The sequence below is a fragment of the Xenopus tropicalis genome, chromosome 2 (genome assembly GCF_000004195.4).
Source record: "Xenopus tropicalis strain Nigerian chromosome 2, UCB_Xtro_10.0, whole genome shotgun sequence".
NCBI classification, from domain to species: domain Eukaryota; kingdom Metazoa; phylum Chordata; class Amphibia; order Anura; family Pipidae; genus Xenopus; species Xenopus tropicalis.
Window position 1 is genome coordinate 57,209,308 of NC_030678.2, and position 16,058 is coordinate 57,225,365.

At 40.3% G+C, this 16,058-nt stretch overlaps 1 long non-coding RNA gene across 1 annotated transcript; it reads right to left on the reverse strand.

Moving 5' to 3' along the window:
* Positions 1–218: 218 nt before the first annotated feature.
* Positions 219–14,146, reverse strand: LOC116408682. The gene is made up of 2 exons (XR_004221148.1): positions 14,039–14,146; positions 219–1,195 (listed from the first exon to the last, which is right to left on the reverse strand). It is a non-coding gene; the product is annotated as an uncharacterized LOC116408682 (long non-coding RNA).
* Positions 14,147–16,058: the final 1,912 nt, after the last annotated feature.

Here is a 16,058-nt window from a genome sequence, read left to right on the forward strand (position 1 = left end):
TGAAAGCAGTTTTAATGTGTAGCGCTGGCTCCTTCTGAAAGCTCAGACTCAGGCACAATGCACTGAGATGGCTGCCTACATACCAATATTACAACTAAAAAAATACATTTGTTGGTTCAAATTATTAAATTATTTAATATGTAAACAGTGTAATTTAGCATTGAAAAGTACAACATAAAAATCATGACAGTATCCCTTTAATTACTTCAAGCACAGAGTAAAATTAACTGTTTTGTGATTTATTTCAGCTACATAAAAAGAAGTGAGCAACAATAATGTGGGTGCATTTCAAACAAAGCCCAGTTGCTACACCCTAAAAAACATTTTTAAAATGACTTTAAATTGAAGTATAGGTGGCCATACACATGCAGATAAAAGCTGCCATATCTGACTGATATCTGGCTGAAAATCAGGAGGAGCGCATTGGCACACTGATGCTGTCCTTGTCTTGACGGCCTGTATCCCATTGGATATCGCCCACTTCAAGGTGGGTATATTGGGGAAAGATCCGCTTGTTTGACGACCTTGCCAAACAAGCGGATTTTTTTACTGCATGGCCAGGTATATATATGTGTTGGGCACACTTAGCAGTGTGAAGCACACATCATGGATGGAGCTGAACTTACCTTCAATAAAATGTAATAGACTCTGACCTTTAATGTATAAACGTTAAAAGATAAAAAAGAAAAGCTCTTCAATTGGTCCATGTTTAGCATGGGGTCACTATGGACTGGTTTGGGGGTCAACGTGCACTGGTTTGGGCCCACCTAGAAGAGTGCAATCTGTGCATTTTATGTAAACAAAATGTTCATTATTTATAGAGTTCTGCTGCTTAGCCTTGCCCAACTAAAGCTACAGTGAAAGTGAAAGCCACAGTGAGAAAACCTTGTGTACCGTTTCTCATTAAAGCCAAGAACCATGACCATGAACTTGGACTGGAGACTGGAGTATAATCTAACCTTTTCAAGGTATAACCAAGCTATGTTGTATACCTACTGTAAGTTGATAATAATCCCAGCCTTTTCCAAGTGAAAAGCATTTGGCAAAACTAAACAGAATGACTTGCTGTTTTACATCAAGTTGCCTAATATTCACTTCCTTGTCAGGAGTCTGTAAACAACAATGGTGGTAGGATGAGATAAGAGCTGTCTCCACATCTGCTGGTGCAGTTTCCCATATCTTCATGTGGAAATATCTGTAAATGTTACAAAATGTTTGTTCATTAGCAATTTGTATGTAATATTATCTTTTTTTGTGATTACGCAGTCTAGATCAAGAACAAACTCTCTACAAAGGTGGAAGTAAACAGCAATGAACACTAGCAAGGGCAACTGTATTTTCACCTAGGCTTAGTAAAGGGTTAAAGGAGAAAAAACAATATGCCTTTTTTTCAATCCTCCCACTCACTAAATAAGTGATGGATTTTAAAAATGTTAAATATTTCCCCTTTTTTGTGATGAGTAAACCTTGCCGGCCATAAATGTTGATTTTGAACAAACAACATGGCAGATTACAATAATATTACAACTAAATATCGATAAATGAGCATTTAAAAATGTATACAAGCGTCATGGGTGTACTGATCACTTTTAATACAATGTTAATGGTTTGAAAGGTTGACCAATCCTTTTGGTGCCTTCTGACTCTCCACCCCTACTACTTTTATTTACAAGTTGTTTAGGGTTCTTCTTATTTTCAAATGAAGCCAAGACTTACATAAATCCATGTGATGTAACTAATAGTTGTGATTTTCAGTGTAACCATAGCAGAAAAAATTCTGAGAAAAAAAGCCCAGGTCGTAGAATTTCCATTTGTATGGAATACGCTTTGCTTCCATAGAAATGAGAAAATTGTCTCCTCAGATAAAATGCTTTTCTTTTGATCTAATCAAAATATATTTTTAATAGTCTAATTCTGGCATGAGAGCAACAATTAAATGTTTTGAGTGGATGTATACTAATATTATAATGTAGGGGATCCCAAATGTGTTAATCTCCTACTAGTTTATGAAGTTTTGGTAGCTGAAACCTATACCCTTGGGGAAGAGGTGTAGCTCATGTCCACAATTTATCTAAGAGGTGAGAGCACGTGGCTCACTGGCTCTTCTCCTTTGGATGGTGCCAGGTGTGGTTGTGCTGGGAGACTCATTAAGAAGCTTAGTGCCATATAAAAAGCAGAAGCTATAAATTTAAGAAAAGGGACTGCGTGAACTAGGTGTAGACATTGGATAGACCTCTACCGCCACTTCTGTAAATTTGAATTACTGAAGTTCATGCTGTTGGCTTAAGAAAAACTATTTTCTTCTCCATTGCAAAAAAAGAAAAAGACTGAACTTTGCAGCCGTTTGTGCCTGCCTGTAAGATTTTCACCATCGCCTTAACATGTCTGTAATAACTATAATATCTGCATACCATTACATCATTTTATCACTCTGTTATTGTTACCTGATAACTTACTTATTAGTAATCCTTCAACATGACTCAACATCATACATAACATTTACCCACTGTACAAACACCATATATCGCATGGACACAATGCCCGAGCAGTACCGTACCACAAGACTGACAGTACAGGAAGAACTACACCTCCAGCTGACATTTCTATATCTTTTCCTGCTGCTCATCCAGCTCACTGTATTTATTACTAAACCAAGGGCCTAACCACTTTTCTTCCCTCCCTAAAAATAAACTTAGATTCCCAGCACTCCCTTTTGCCAGACTTGCTCACCTAACCTAATACAAATTTCCCACTATTCCTGTCCCACTCTCTCAACCTGTTAGGTCCAACTGAATCATGGCTCTAGTCCTCTATATTTTTCCAGCTACTGTCCTATCTCTCATCTTCCCTATGCTCCTAAACTTTCCGAACATGATGTTTACAACCACTTAACCTTATAACCCCATAACCCACTTTCTCTCTACTAACGCTCTACTTCACATACTTCAATATGGATTTTACGTTCAACTGAAACTGCAATATTCAAAGTCTCCATTAACGTTCTGTCTGCTAAAACTAAAGGACATTTTTTCCTTACTAATATGTCTGTACCTATTTGCTTTTTTTGACAGAAGGGATTATCAGCTCTTCTGTGACATCTCTCCATTGGTATATATTGTATAGCAGTCTTTAGCATCTGAACATACTGTTCTAACCCCCTTAAGGATGCCCTTGAACCACTATTTGTCAGGAAAAGTCAGAAAAAGGAACAATTCCAGGAGACAGGACTGGCTGAGTTCAAGCAAGGTCAAAGACGAGTTGAAGGTCAAGACAGGCAGAATTCATGCAAAGTCAGACAGGCAAGGGTCAAGAGGCAGGCAGCGTTCAGGCAGAGAATATCCAAAAATCTAGGCCAAGTCTTTATCCAAGTTGTAATCCACGTAAACAATACAAGCGAGAAGTCACGAGCAAGGAATATAACCAAGCGCAATTCACACCCATTGGCATTCTTTTAATGGGCTGGGCTTGACGCCAAAGTGATCGAAGAGATCAACTCGTTGAACGGCCAGGTTAAAAGATTTTGATCGGGCGCACAGAATCGCCAGGTAGAGGTAGAGTTTCTATTGTTTCTACCTCCATATCTGATTCAGCCCTGAACGTCAGTGGAGGGTGGGTGCGACCAATGGCCACATTTACACTACCCTTCATACACTGCATTTCTTGGTGAGCTCATCAGAAATGTGAAATTCCAGTACCATCTTAATGCCGATAACTCCCTGATAGTATATCAAGTATCCAACTGCCTTTTCTGCTATATCCTCTTGGATAACTGATTGTATTTCCCCATACACACACACACAAGCCCTACCCCAACATTGTCTGTTACTGTTAAGAACAATTTTTTTGCCCTCCAGTTCACAGGTCCACAGTCTCACAGTCATATTTGATTTTGTGCTTTTCTTTATTCCTTATATGCAAATCCTTACAAAAATTTGTAAAAAATATATATATATACAATGCAAGAATAGGCCCCTCTCTCAGGATACAACAAACTTACTTATCCATTCATTATTTATCTCCTGCCTAGAGTGTTGCAACCTCCTCCTTATTGACATACCATTCACTCACTTATCCTATACAATCTATTTAAAATACCACTGCAACACTTAAGGTGGCCATACACGAGCAGATCCGCTCGCTTGTCGCCAAGCGAGCGGATCTTCCCCCGATATCCCCACCTACGGGTGGGCGATATCGGGGACCATTTAGGTAAAAAAAATAATAATCCGATCGTTTGGCCCTGGGGCCAGACGATCGGATTATGTGGGCGGCAATGGGGCAGTCGGATCGGGGACCGCATCAACGAGCCGATGCGGTCCCCGATCCGACCAGATTTTCTAACCTGGCCGATCGAGATCTGGCCAATTTCAGGCCAGATATTGGTCGGCCAGGCCGCTCTGCTCTCCCCATACACGGGCCAATTAGCTGCCGAATCGGTCCAAGGGACCGATATCGGCAGCTATAGTCGGCCCGTGTATGGCCACCTTTAACCACTTTATCCCTAAAACCACCTCTGCTGCACCTCTCTGCAAATCCCTTTACTGGCTCTGCACATTAAATGTGAGCTAGGGGTGGTAGTGGCTCTAAGTGAAACAGCACAGGTTTGCTGTTTATGGGATTTGGTACAGTAATTTGCAGCAAATGCTTTTTATGTTTAGCTGTTCTTTAAAAGAACCAACAACAAACAGTAGTGACCATCTTGTGCAAGTAGCCATTTGATTACCTGACAAAGGGCATAAAAAAATAGGGTCTGCATGTGACTGCAGTAAGGACTAGAGGCCTACAAAGTCCAGCCCATATGCAAATTGTAAAATGTGTACAAGGCAAAACAGATTTTCTCATTGTGAATTCTCATATTAACATATAGGGTCTGCTGAGCTAATTTTCTGAGCAGAAGTTGATCTACTATTGCTTCAACAGTGTCAAAGGCAGTGGTTTGCAAATTGTGGAAACACCAGCTAAGCCTGTGGGGCGTTGGAGTAGTGGCAGGGTGGCTCAGCATCAAGACAATTTAGAGTAAGAATTGGGGGATGACCATTTGCTTTCCTAGATAAACCTGAAAGTTTAGCTTGAAGTGTAAGATTTTGGGAGAATATGTATTTTCTTTCCTAGATACACAAATATTTGCCTTTAACTATACTCATTTCATGAGCTAAATAGAGCCCTGAATTAGACATTTAAGGGGTGTTTGAACCAATAGCCCAAAAGTCAGTTTTAAGCAAATAATTAACATTTTATAAATTATATCATTTTTCTCTGTAGTAATAAAACAGTACCATGTACTTGATCCCAACAAAGCTAAAGAAGTCTGTATTGTTTACCACACCTTGTGTCTCAACCCTTTCTCCTTGTAGATTGTAAGCTCTTTTGGGCAGGGCTCTCTTCACCTCTTGTATCGGTTATTGATTGCTTTATATGTTACTCTGTATGTCCAATGTATGAAACCCACTTATTGTACAGCGCTGCGGAATATGTTGGCGCTTTATAAATAAATGTTAATAATAATAATTGTTGGCAAAACAATTCTATTTGGTATATTTAATGTTTAAATGTATAAGACAGGCAGGGATTGAACCTGCAAACAAATTCAGAAATCTGCAGATGGACTGCTTGCTACCTATATCTCAGTGTGTCTAGCACTATTAGACCTGTGTAGCATCCCATAACCCACAAACTAGTAACCAACAAGAAAGATCAGCTAGAATTACCAGAGAATGCTGCAGGTAACACATGATTATATGCCATACAGAATACAAGGAATTTTTACTGTACTGGTCAACATTCTATAATTAATCCTTGTGGTAATCACCCCTTTATGGCATTAGCCATAATAAATACATTTTATTATCTTTCTTAAAAGTGTAATTGTGACTATATCAGTAACCAATAAATTCCTAGAGAGATTGTTTTACAATGGTTTATTTATGAGGTGCCCACCAATACTGCACAGGGATTATTCAGTACAGTGCACAGCAAGGGGTATGTACAATAATAAGGGGCATATTTATTTACATTCAACAAACTTTTTTGTAAATTTTGAAACTTGGGATCATTTTGCCATAGGTTATAATGGTTTGCACTACCTCAGAGGCAGTAAATTCTTTTAGAGGCAGATTTATCAAAATGTGAGATTAGAGCTCACTGCAGAAAAATTCACCCGCTTTCTATTAATTCTTCTGGGGTTTTAAGAAGTGTATTTCTCACCATATGATAAATGATACGATGATAGGAATGAGTAGAAAGTAGGTGAATTTTTCTGTGGTAAAATCCCATCGCGCAGTAAAAACACCTTGCATACAACGGAATAGCTTTTTCATAAATTGCAGGAAAACCCACCATCATTCAAAAAATAGCCAAACTAAGAAAACACACGCAGAGCAAAAAATCTTTCCAAGCTTGAATTTAATAAATAAAAAAAAAAAATCAATTTTTACTTACATTTGCATGTTAAAAAAGTGCCTATTTCTGCTTTTTTTTAAAGAATAATTCTGTTTTTTATGCTCAAATTTCATTCTGTGCAGTAGGCTACTCACTGATCTGTCAATAACTGTCCCATATTAGTTATAGATCATTATATCAGATCAGCTACAATATTTGTTTTACTAAGTGCGTAATTACCTCTGTGCTGTGTCACTTAAGTGTACGTGTTATATAATTATATAGCTGCTGAGTAATTCCTGTCAGATATAGAGATCTGACAGTTTATTTTCGCCAACATTCTTTTGCTATTGTGTCCATTTTCATTAAAGAAAACCTAAACAAAAGGATGGATAGAAAAATATCAGTGTTAGAGAAGCCACTGACCTGTGCTGAAGGCATCTCACAATAACGCACAGCAATGACTTTCTGGTTTGCTGCGAATACAAATCTTGTCAATCAAGTTAAGATTCTATAATATTTGACTATTTAATCTATCTTCCATGCAATTTTTTTCCCAGAGCTCATTTTTCATTTCTAGCGTGGGAGCACAAATGCTTGGTTTAAATGAGGTAAAACTCAGTTTTAAAACAAGTAGATTGTATGAATTTGGTTTCATATAAATAGGTGCATTTCACAGCCCAGCCCAAACAGGAGGCTTCACATGCCCTTACAATAACCCATAGCTTAGATTCTTCGTTTGCTTTGCATCTAAAATTTGACTAGGGTTGAAACTAAAGACAATGTGGAAACCAGTGGTGTAACTACTCTGCACTGGACCCCCTTGCAAAAAAAACCTTCAGAGTGGCACAACAGAGAGTAGAAAACTTACCAGGCCCCCTTGCCTGATGCGTCATCCCTCAGGTCTGCTGCATCCACTGCTCCCAGCCCACTGGCCTATAAATCAAAATCCCTACTCCCCGCCCTCTCTCCTACCTTGGCGCTGGCATTGAGCGGAGGTTTACCTGCTAAATGGAGAAAGCAGACCCCAAGATCCGTGTCCCCCATCTGCTTCTTCTACTATAACATCACTGGTACAAACACTGATATAAATCACAAATTTTGTTTCCTGCGAATGGTGTCACTCCTGGTGGAGCACTGTTGTCCACTGATTCAGTACCAGCATTAGTCAATTGGTTCAGTGTTGGGCAACACTGCACTTTGGTGCCTAATGCCCACAGGAAATCATAGTCCCCACAAGGAACAAGGCATTATACCTTTTTATTGTCGGGAACAGGAATAATTTTTTACAGGGTAATTCTCTACGCTGTGTATATGCCAACATAAAAAGCTGATCTGCTGCCTTTGTTTCCTGAATGTGTGTAACAGGCATGGTATCAGCCCTTCAGGCCACACACATTTTTCAGTGTGAAAACTGATGGGCTGATCCCAGCGCAGGGATCAGAGACATAGGATGGTCATTTACAATGCAGAAAGCACTCCGCCATATTTTTGCAATTTGCATACTGTGTTCTGCATTCTGCAAATTGCTGTAGGCCTCTGCACTTCATTTCAGAATGCAGAGACCTGCAGTTGGCCCCTAGAATACAGGACTGACTGTGCTCTTCTCTTTGTGCTGAATTTTCAAGCAAGTGCTTTCTAAGGGTGCACTAAGGGGTGCACTCTTGTGCCCCTTTGTACTTTAGCAATAGGGACCCTAAGTAGTGTAAATGACCCCTAAAAGGTGCTAAAGGGATACTGTAATCACATAATAACCAATTTTTAATAAAATATCTTTCGCAACATACTACTAACTGGTCTTCCAGATTCCATTGCATTCTCTGTCTCTTCCCTAAGGACAAGGGCACAAGGGGACAAGGGATTTGCCACTTTCCTCCGCAGGCAATTTTATGTGGAGAAAAGCGGATCTGCTCTTATGTGCACACCCCCATAACTCCATTGACAGGCCTGGCTGTCGGCCTGCGTGGATTAATTGGCATTTTCGTGCTGATATGTGCTCAAAGAAATTGTTTCTACCCTGTCATTGCAATTAGTAACTTAAAAATTGACAACTTTCAAAGTCCTTTAGGGCGAAAATGTAAATTGGTGGCATACACGGCGGCACGAATTGCGGAAATCACCAAAGTTACCTCTGGTGTTTGCCATCCCACCGGTGATTTACATTTTCGCCGGTGGGATGTCATATCGGGGAGATTAGTCGCCCGCAACAAGGGAGTTTTGTCGTGGGCGACTAATCTCCCCATGTACCAGAGCCCTTAGGCTGCAAGTCATGCAGACTGTTCACTCTACTTATCTTTCCCTTCTTTTGTAGGCAGGTGGAGAGAAGCTAAACTGCTCTTGTCCACGTCTCTGTAGCTGCACTGGTCTCAACTGGTGTTCAAAATAGGCTCTGGCATTTTAAGTACACAGAGGCCCAAACAACCCATACCAGCCCAATAAATAGTGACTCTCTATGGCATCTTACAGCAGCCCCTCTGACATTTGCCCGAATTCACAGAATGTCAGTCCAGGCCTGGCTAATGTTCTCTGTGATTTTGGCCTCTGCACATTACTACAAATCAGTACTTGCACCTCCATATGTATCTTTTCTCATCAACCATGGACACTAACTTCGTATCCGGACTTGTCTTGGCCCTTATGGGACAGCATTGTGAATAGCAGCACTTATTTGTGCATGTAAGTAACCTCCCTAATTCTGCTGTAAGTTCTAAAGGCCTGGCACCTCCCGTGTCTCTTAACATGTGCCACGTAATCTTTGTTACTGTGTATATTTATTGCAATGGGAGTCATCCTGTATACACAAAAGCACCATATAAGTATATACATATTTCATAAATTTTTTACACAAGCTAAAATTATTTATATATAAAAATACAAAATATAACTATCCTGTAAATTATATATATATGTAAATTATATAGTAAAATACCCCTTATTGTAAAATATAAGGATATTATAAGTCATTGAGTAGTTCCATGACCACATAAAAGCACAAGGCCAAGTGCTTTTTTAAAGTTTGTGGGACTCGACGTTGACTTCTAATATTCTGATATTTTACAACAGGGGTACACAAGTTTCAGTAAGTCATGACAGAAATTAACAGATTAATTGTTGAGCATCAAAACAAGAAAGAACAAGGGAAGGGCACTCTGGTGATCCAAAAACAGGCCATTCCTGTTAAAAAGAGAAAAACTTTATTATACACTAATCTCTAAATAATTAAAAGAAAAAGGAGAATGGCATGGACATAACTGGCAAATGTAAATGATTTTTAAACTAATGTCTTATCAAAAGAAGATGCGAAAATGATATAAAGTAGAATGTCTAGTATTACACATTTAGAAATGATCCACCTTATAGTCTTCTATTATAGAGATGGCTTAAAACAAGCTCCAATTAATAATTGTACTAGGTTAATTATACATTCTAGTTGCACCCATGTGATCAGTATTTAATATAGATGGCAGTACTACCCACAGCCTCAAAGCTATAGGGCCTTTTTCATCATTGTGTGCTCTCAGGGAGAACTGTGACTTTCAAAATGCCTTTCTCTGCCACCAGCTGCTTCCTTTTCACTGGTACGGTAAAGCTCTCTCTGTGGTGCACACTTGTGCATTTAAGTGTGTATGGTGGAAGGGCTCTTTGATCATCATTTTTATCCTCCATGGGCCTTAATACGTACATTTTTACACAAATATATTTTCTGCTTCACCAGCAACAATATTGATGCAGAACCGTTCCTTTATCATTTTGTGTGTGAGTCTATAGCGGTGTTTTAATGATTTTGATGTAAAGGTGGCCAAAGCCGTCAGGCCCCAGATTAAAGCTAATTAATGTTTTAAGAAGACTTATACCAATTATACCTATTCTCTAATGGCTGCCATTGCTTCGTTTCCACGTTGGCCCGATAAAAGAAACCATAATCTTCGATATTCTTTTGTTTCTGGGACATAAACTGCTAGTCATTTCACATCTCCAGTACTGTTCAGACACAATTAACTACAAGCATCTTCGGAGATCAGAGTGTGGCCCCTGGATCCTTTTACTTGTGTTTTGATAAACAGCTGTCTCTGTCTCTCTGAATGAGGTCCACTGGTGCCTTTGTGTTATTTCAACCCTCTAGGCCTAGATTCGACTGCTGTATAATAACATGGGGCTGCCACCTTAGAATTGCATGTCAAAACCAGACCTTCATTTTTCAAACCTTGCATAAAGACTCTGATGAAAGCAGCAGCCCCACATGTTTGGTGACCTGAAAGCTACAAGCGGTTTGTGGAGGAGCAAATGAAAAGAAGTGGGGGAAGGTGTTCTTTATATCACAAAACACATTTGCAGAGGGTTGAAAGTGCTCTCTGGTGCCTAATGCAATCCACATCACAGATAGAGCTGCAGGAAATTGTAGCTGACACCCATTCTGTTCAGTGTTACTGTGCAGAACACAGCTATGCTGTGTTCCAAAATCTCGCAGTGATTAAAGGTATAAATGTATTTCCCTTTCCCCGTTTGGCACTTTCAAGCTGGGTTTGCCATGCTTTGTGCTGAAACGTCACATGATTGTAAAGAGATTTTCTTTTTTTTTTTTAATAAATTCAATTGATTAAGCACAGAACATTTTATTCCTTGTTCCATTTATGCATGAGTAGAAACTGCTGCATTGCTTGTTCCTTATGTCCATTGCCATGAGTATCTTAACTCTTGGTCCCCAGATATCCTTAGCCTACAACATGTTTTGACCATTGATTATATGTTACAAAATGTTGGGATTTGTAGTCCAGCAATGTTTGGGGATTTAATGTTAAGGGCTGTGGCACAAAGGAAGATTAGTCGCCTGTGACAAATCTCCCTTGTCGCATGCGACTAATCTCCCCGAAATGCCATCGCAGAAGTTTCCTCTCAAGACAATTTCCACGATATCGTGGAAATCGCGGCGCCGCATATGCTATCCCACCGGCAATTTCCATTTTCGCCAGGTAGGATGGCATTTCGGGCGACTAATCTCCCCGTGTGCCACAGCCCTAAGAAATCAAAGAATACACTATCTGTAGTCATTAAAAAATGAAAACACAAGTTGGCGATTACAATAATGCATGTGTAATATATTCCATCTTTTTGGTTGCTATGGGCTACTGCCCAGTTTCCAATTTCCCCATCATTTATAAACCTGTTTTGCAAATATAAATTGAAACTGGGTGCAAGGGCAGTGGGCAACCTGCGCTTTATTTTATTAAAATATTTATCCCCCAATGACCCCTTCCCCAATGGCCCCTCCCATCAGTACAATAGACACACAGACATTGGTAGCCAGGGCCCCCTAAAACATTAGTGGCCAGGACCCCCTAAAACATTGGTAGCCAGGGCCCCCTAAAACATTGGTAGCCAGGGCCCCCTAAAACATTGGTGGTCAGGGGATAAGGGTTGCATTGGTGCGAGGCAGGGACCCCCTAAATCATTGCTAGCCAGCCCAGGGCCCCCAAAAACATTGGTGGCCAGTGGAGCTTACCTTTAAACTTCATCAGTGGACTTTTTCTGTCTTTGTAGTCTTCTTCCTTCTCCTCCACAGCTTCTTCATCTTCTTCCTTCTCCTCCGGCGGCTTCTCTGGCTCCTCCTGCGGCTTTGGCTCCTCTGGTGGCTTCTCCAGTGAGTTCCTTCCAGGATGATGCCTCTTCACTTGTATCTCCATGCATTAGGAAACAGGCCATTTTATAAGGGTGCACCCCGTGCGTACTGATGTCACACGCACGGAGTGCAACCAATTGGATTACCCGCTGACCACCAATGGCAGGGCCCGTAGCTGATTAAAGGGGTCCTGAGCTGAAATACTGTAGCACGGCCAGGCCCCTCTTAAAAGTGAAAATTGGCCGGGCCCCTTTGGTGGGGGCCCTGTGTAGGAGGCCCAACCAAAATGGTCCTAATTGGACCCTGCAGTTTATAAGACCAGCCCTGCTCACCATCCCCAATTTCACACATCCACGATGACTCTCACACTCGTGAACACTCGGGATTTTCAGTCAGCCCTGCTGTCTCTCCCCTCCTGGGATACCAGCCTCTGCCAGTCTCTGGAATGTTCTGGCTTTTCTCAGCTTTCATACACTTGGTCACGACTCCCTCTGTTCCTTGCAGTGGCAGGCAACCCCCCGGCCCCTCTGGGAGCTCCTTAGGCAGACAGCCTACCTACCCTGCTCTGAGAGACCTTTTGCTCTGAGTGACCCCCTGCTGTTGTAATCCCACAGCTCTTTTATTTGCTGCTCACCTGCAGCCTAATCAGGCAGCTCCCTACCGCTGGGCAGCTAAAAACACTAAATAGTGTACAGAATGGAAGGCCCATGATATAATGTTTTCTATTCATTTGACTGGAACATAGAATCTACATTGTTTGTAACTTTTTTTTTTACCAGCAACATGCCTATTGGCTGTCAGTGACACTGTCGGTTCTCAATGTCACATGTCTGAGAACGGGCAAGATGAAAAAGAGAAGGAGGGAAGGAGTGCGATTAGTGCGGGCAGCCCGCTGAGCACAGTGGTAACACCAATCAGCACAGCAGCACATTTTCTCTGAGCCGCTCATCATTACACTTGGGGGAAGAGGGAAGTGCCTTGGCCTGGTTCTACAGTTGTGGCTTTGTGTAAAACAGCATTTAAATGATAACTAAACACAGCAGAACTTATACATACCAAACCAAAGACTCTTTTTAAAAAAACAAACAAGAAAAAAACGTTAAAAAATATTTTTTGCAGGATAAAAATAATAGGTATGTCACTGGAAATTATTAATTTACATTTATTCTGTTACTTGTACATCCAGAGTTGCTTACTAGGATTAAGGCCCCATTCTAGAAGCACATTGTTGTCAAAAGTTACTCATCTATCAGTTCTTTGAAATATATCATTTACCAATAAATGTGTTATTATTTTGTTATTTTGGATGTCCATTAGATGGGTATACTGCACCAATGTGTGCCAGTCCCCAGTGGCTTAACTAGAAGTTAATGGGCCCCACAGAAAAACACCTACTGAAATTGGGTGCTATTTTGTGTGCACTTGAATACTACCTGTGACCATGTTTGTTCACTGTACAAAGTACTGGGTACATGGATGCAAATGAGGCATGGAGTCAATACCTGCCTTGAGGAGGTGATAACAGAGTTCCCGGTGCACCTAGAGAATTACATGTTACTACCATTACTGACACTGTGCCATTTACACAGAAATTCAACTTGTGCTGCAAGTTGCAGGCTATTAAACAAAGCTCATGCTAATTTGTATCTATGAATTTGTTGCTGAATGTTATGCTGGAATTATGGCTAAAAAAATACAGTTTGCATCCAAATTTTGCACATTGCATCGGTTTAATAAATGAGCCTTAAAGTGGACATGTTAATACTGCTGCAAAAAAACTGGGGCATAAATACAACTTTCTGCAACATTTTTTGCACAGCTTCCAGCTTGTAAAATATGGCGTATTTAATATGCTTTGAAGTCTCCTCTGGTTTATATACAGCAACAAACCACTTCTGCCTGCTAGTGCAGATTTTGGCACAAAAATATGAAAAGTATTAATTTTCACATTTGTAAGGAAAAGGCGGAGGGCAGAGGATCGTTTTTTCCCCACTGGTGTATTTACGTTGGTGGAAAATACACACCGCGTGACACTGGTTTTACCTGATTGAAGGTCTTTTTATACATTTCAGAAACATGCTGGACCCAAAGGCTGCAAGCTTTCCCCGTCCTTGGAATGTAATGGTTAGTCCCACAGCTTTTCAGTTTCCTGGTAAATTAAAAAAAAGAAGGATGAAAAGTTTTCCATGTGTCTGTGCATGCTCAGTGGTTAGTGTTGTGGCTCCCCTGTCATCTCTTATACTAACCACGGTTATAAATCGCACACCTCCCCATCATCTTGTTTTATGTTAAAATCATAACTGGATAAATGAATCGTGCAGCGCTCTAGGGGGATTTGTGATTGGAAATAAAACAGTTCTGCCTGTGGGACTGAGTTGAAATGTTCATTAACATGGGCAATAGGGTATGTGCACTTTAACCCATTCCACTACAGAATGATTACTAAGCTATTCTCTCCCCAGCAAAGAAGGCTTTGAAGCAGACGTGGTCCTTTCATGCCGATGTCGATTAAATATGTATATTTCAGCAGAATTCTAAATCCAGAGCCTTGGGAATAATGAGGAGAGAATTAAAAAAAATATCTCTCTTCTCCAACCTTTCTCCGTGGGCACCAAAGTGTGTGGTTTGTAATTGATGGTAATCCGTGAGCTGTGTAAGATCATTACCATTTATTTAGATTTAAGATTATGGCAAAATAATGAAAGTGGGGCACTTGGTAGTACATTCCCACTGTCTAAGGGGGGAATTCATAAAAGTGGTGATAACATGAATTTGATGTTTTATGGCAACTTTTCATTGTCATAAGTCGCAATTCCGATTTGTCTGGTAAAGACTGGCACTCCAAATGCATTAAAGTGGCATTCTGAAATGACATATTAATGCAAAAGTGCACAGAACCGCCATATTCAAAGTCTAGCTTTGTGAATCTGACTTTTTTTTTAACTCCAAAAACTTTCTTTCACCAGTTTCAGTTTCCTCTATCCGTTGTCAGGTCAGTGGATCTTCTCCTGATATGTCCACCTGCCAAACAATCAAATTAAAACAGCGGACTTAAGTGCCTCACCGACCAACATTTGGCCTGAAATCCCAATTGGGCAGGTTTGATTTTTCCATCAGATCGGGGACTGCATCAGCTCGTTGATGCAGTCCGCGACCCTACGGAAAAATCAAACCTGCCCAATTGGGATTTCAGGCCAAATGTTGGTCGGTGAGGCCAGTCAGTGGTGCCCATACACAGGCAGATAAGCTGCCAAATCGGTCTAAAGGTCAGATATCAGCAGCTGAAATTGGCCACCTTAAGTTATGGTGCACTTGGGTTTGGATTGACTCTACTTAGTAGCGATGATCAGGGCCGCCATCAGAAACTTTGGAGCCCCCCTGAACACAAGCTCACAGTACAAATATTTTGGCCATGCTCCTGTGCAATATAAACAGCTGATGGTACTCTATAATAACACATTTATATAAAGTTTCATTGATTAATGCGCAAATTTGTCATTCAGGTTATTGGGGGTCAGTGGAGTTTGCCCTAAGTTTAATCCTTTCCCACCTACCTGCCCTTGCTCTGTGCTGTCATTGCATGATATGGAAGTTAAGTTTTTGCACAAGTTACGTAAACTGTGTAAGTTTAGGGGACCCAATATTGACATTAGCACATTCATTATTTTTACTATTTTTATTAACTACTTTTCATAAAAATAGTAAAAACAATTAATGCTAATGTCAATACTGTAATTGGGGGGGTGGATCAGTGGAAACATACGTAACTTACTTATAAGTAAGTTATGTAAGTTTCTTTGAAAGTAACATGAGTTTTTGCATAAGTAACATAAATTGTGTAAGGGGCCCAATAAAGTTGCTGTGGAGCCAATAACCAGTGGATGCCCTGCTGGAAAGTTTATGTGCAGCTGATGTTACTCTAAAATAGGTAGTTCATATAAATAGTTAAAATTAATATTAATGTGCTACTAAGTCAGTCAGTTTATTGGGGGGAGCAGTGGAATTTACCTTAAGTTCATTAGTTATCAGTGAAGTTTGTTCCTGCAAAGCTTCTCTGTATTGT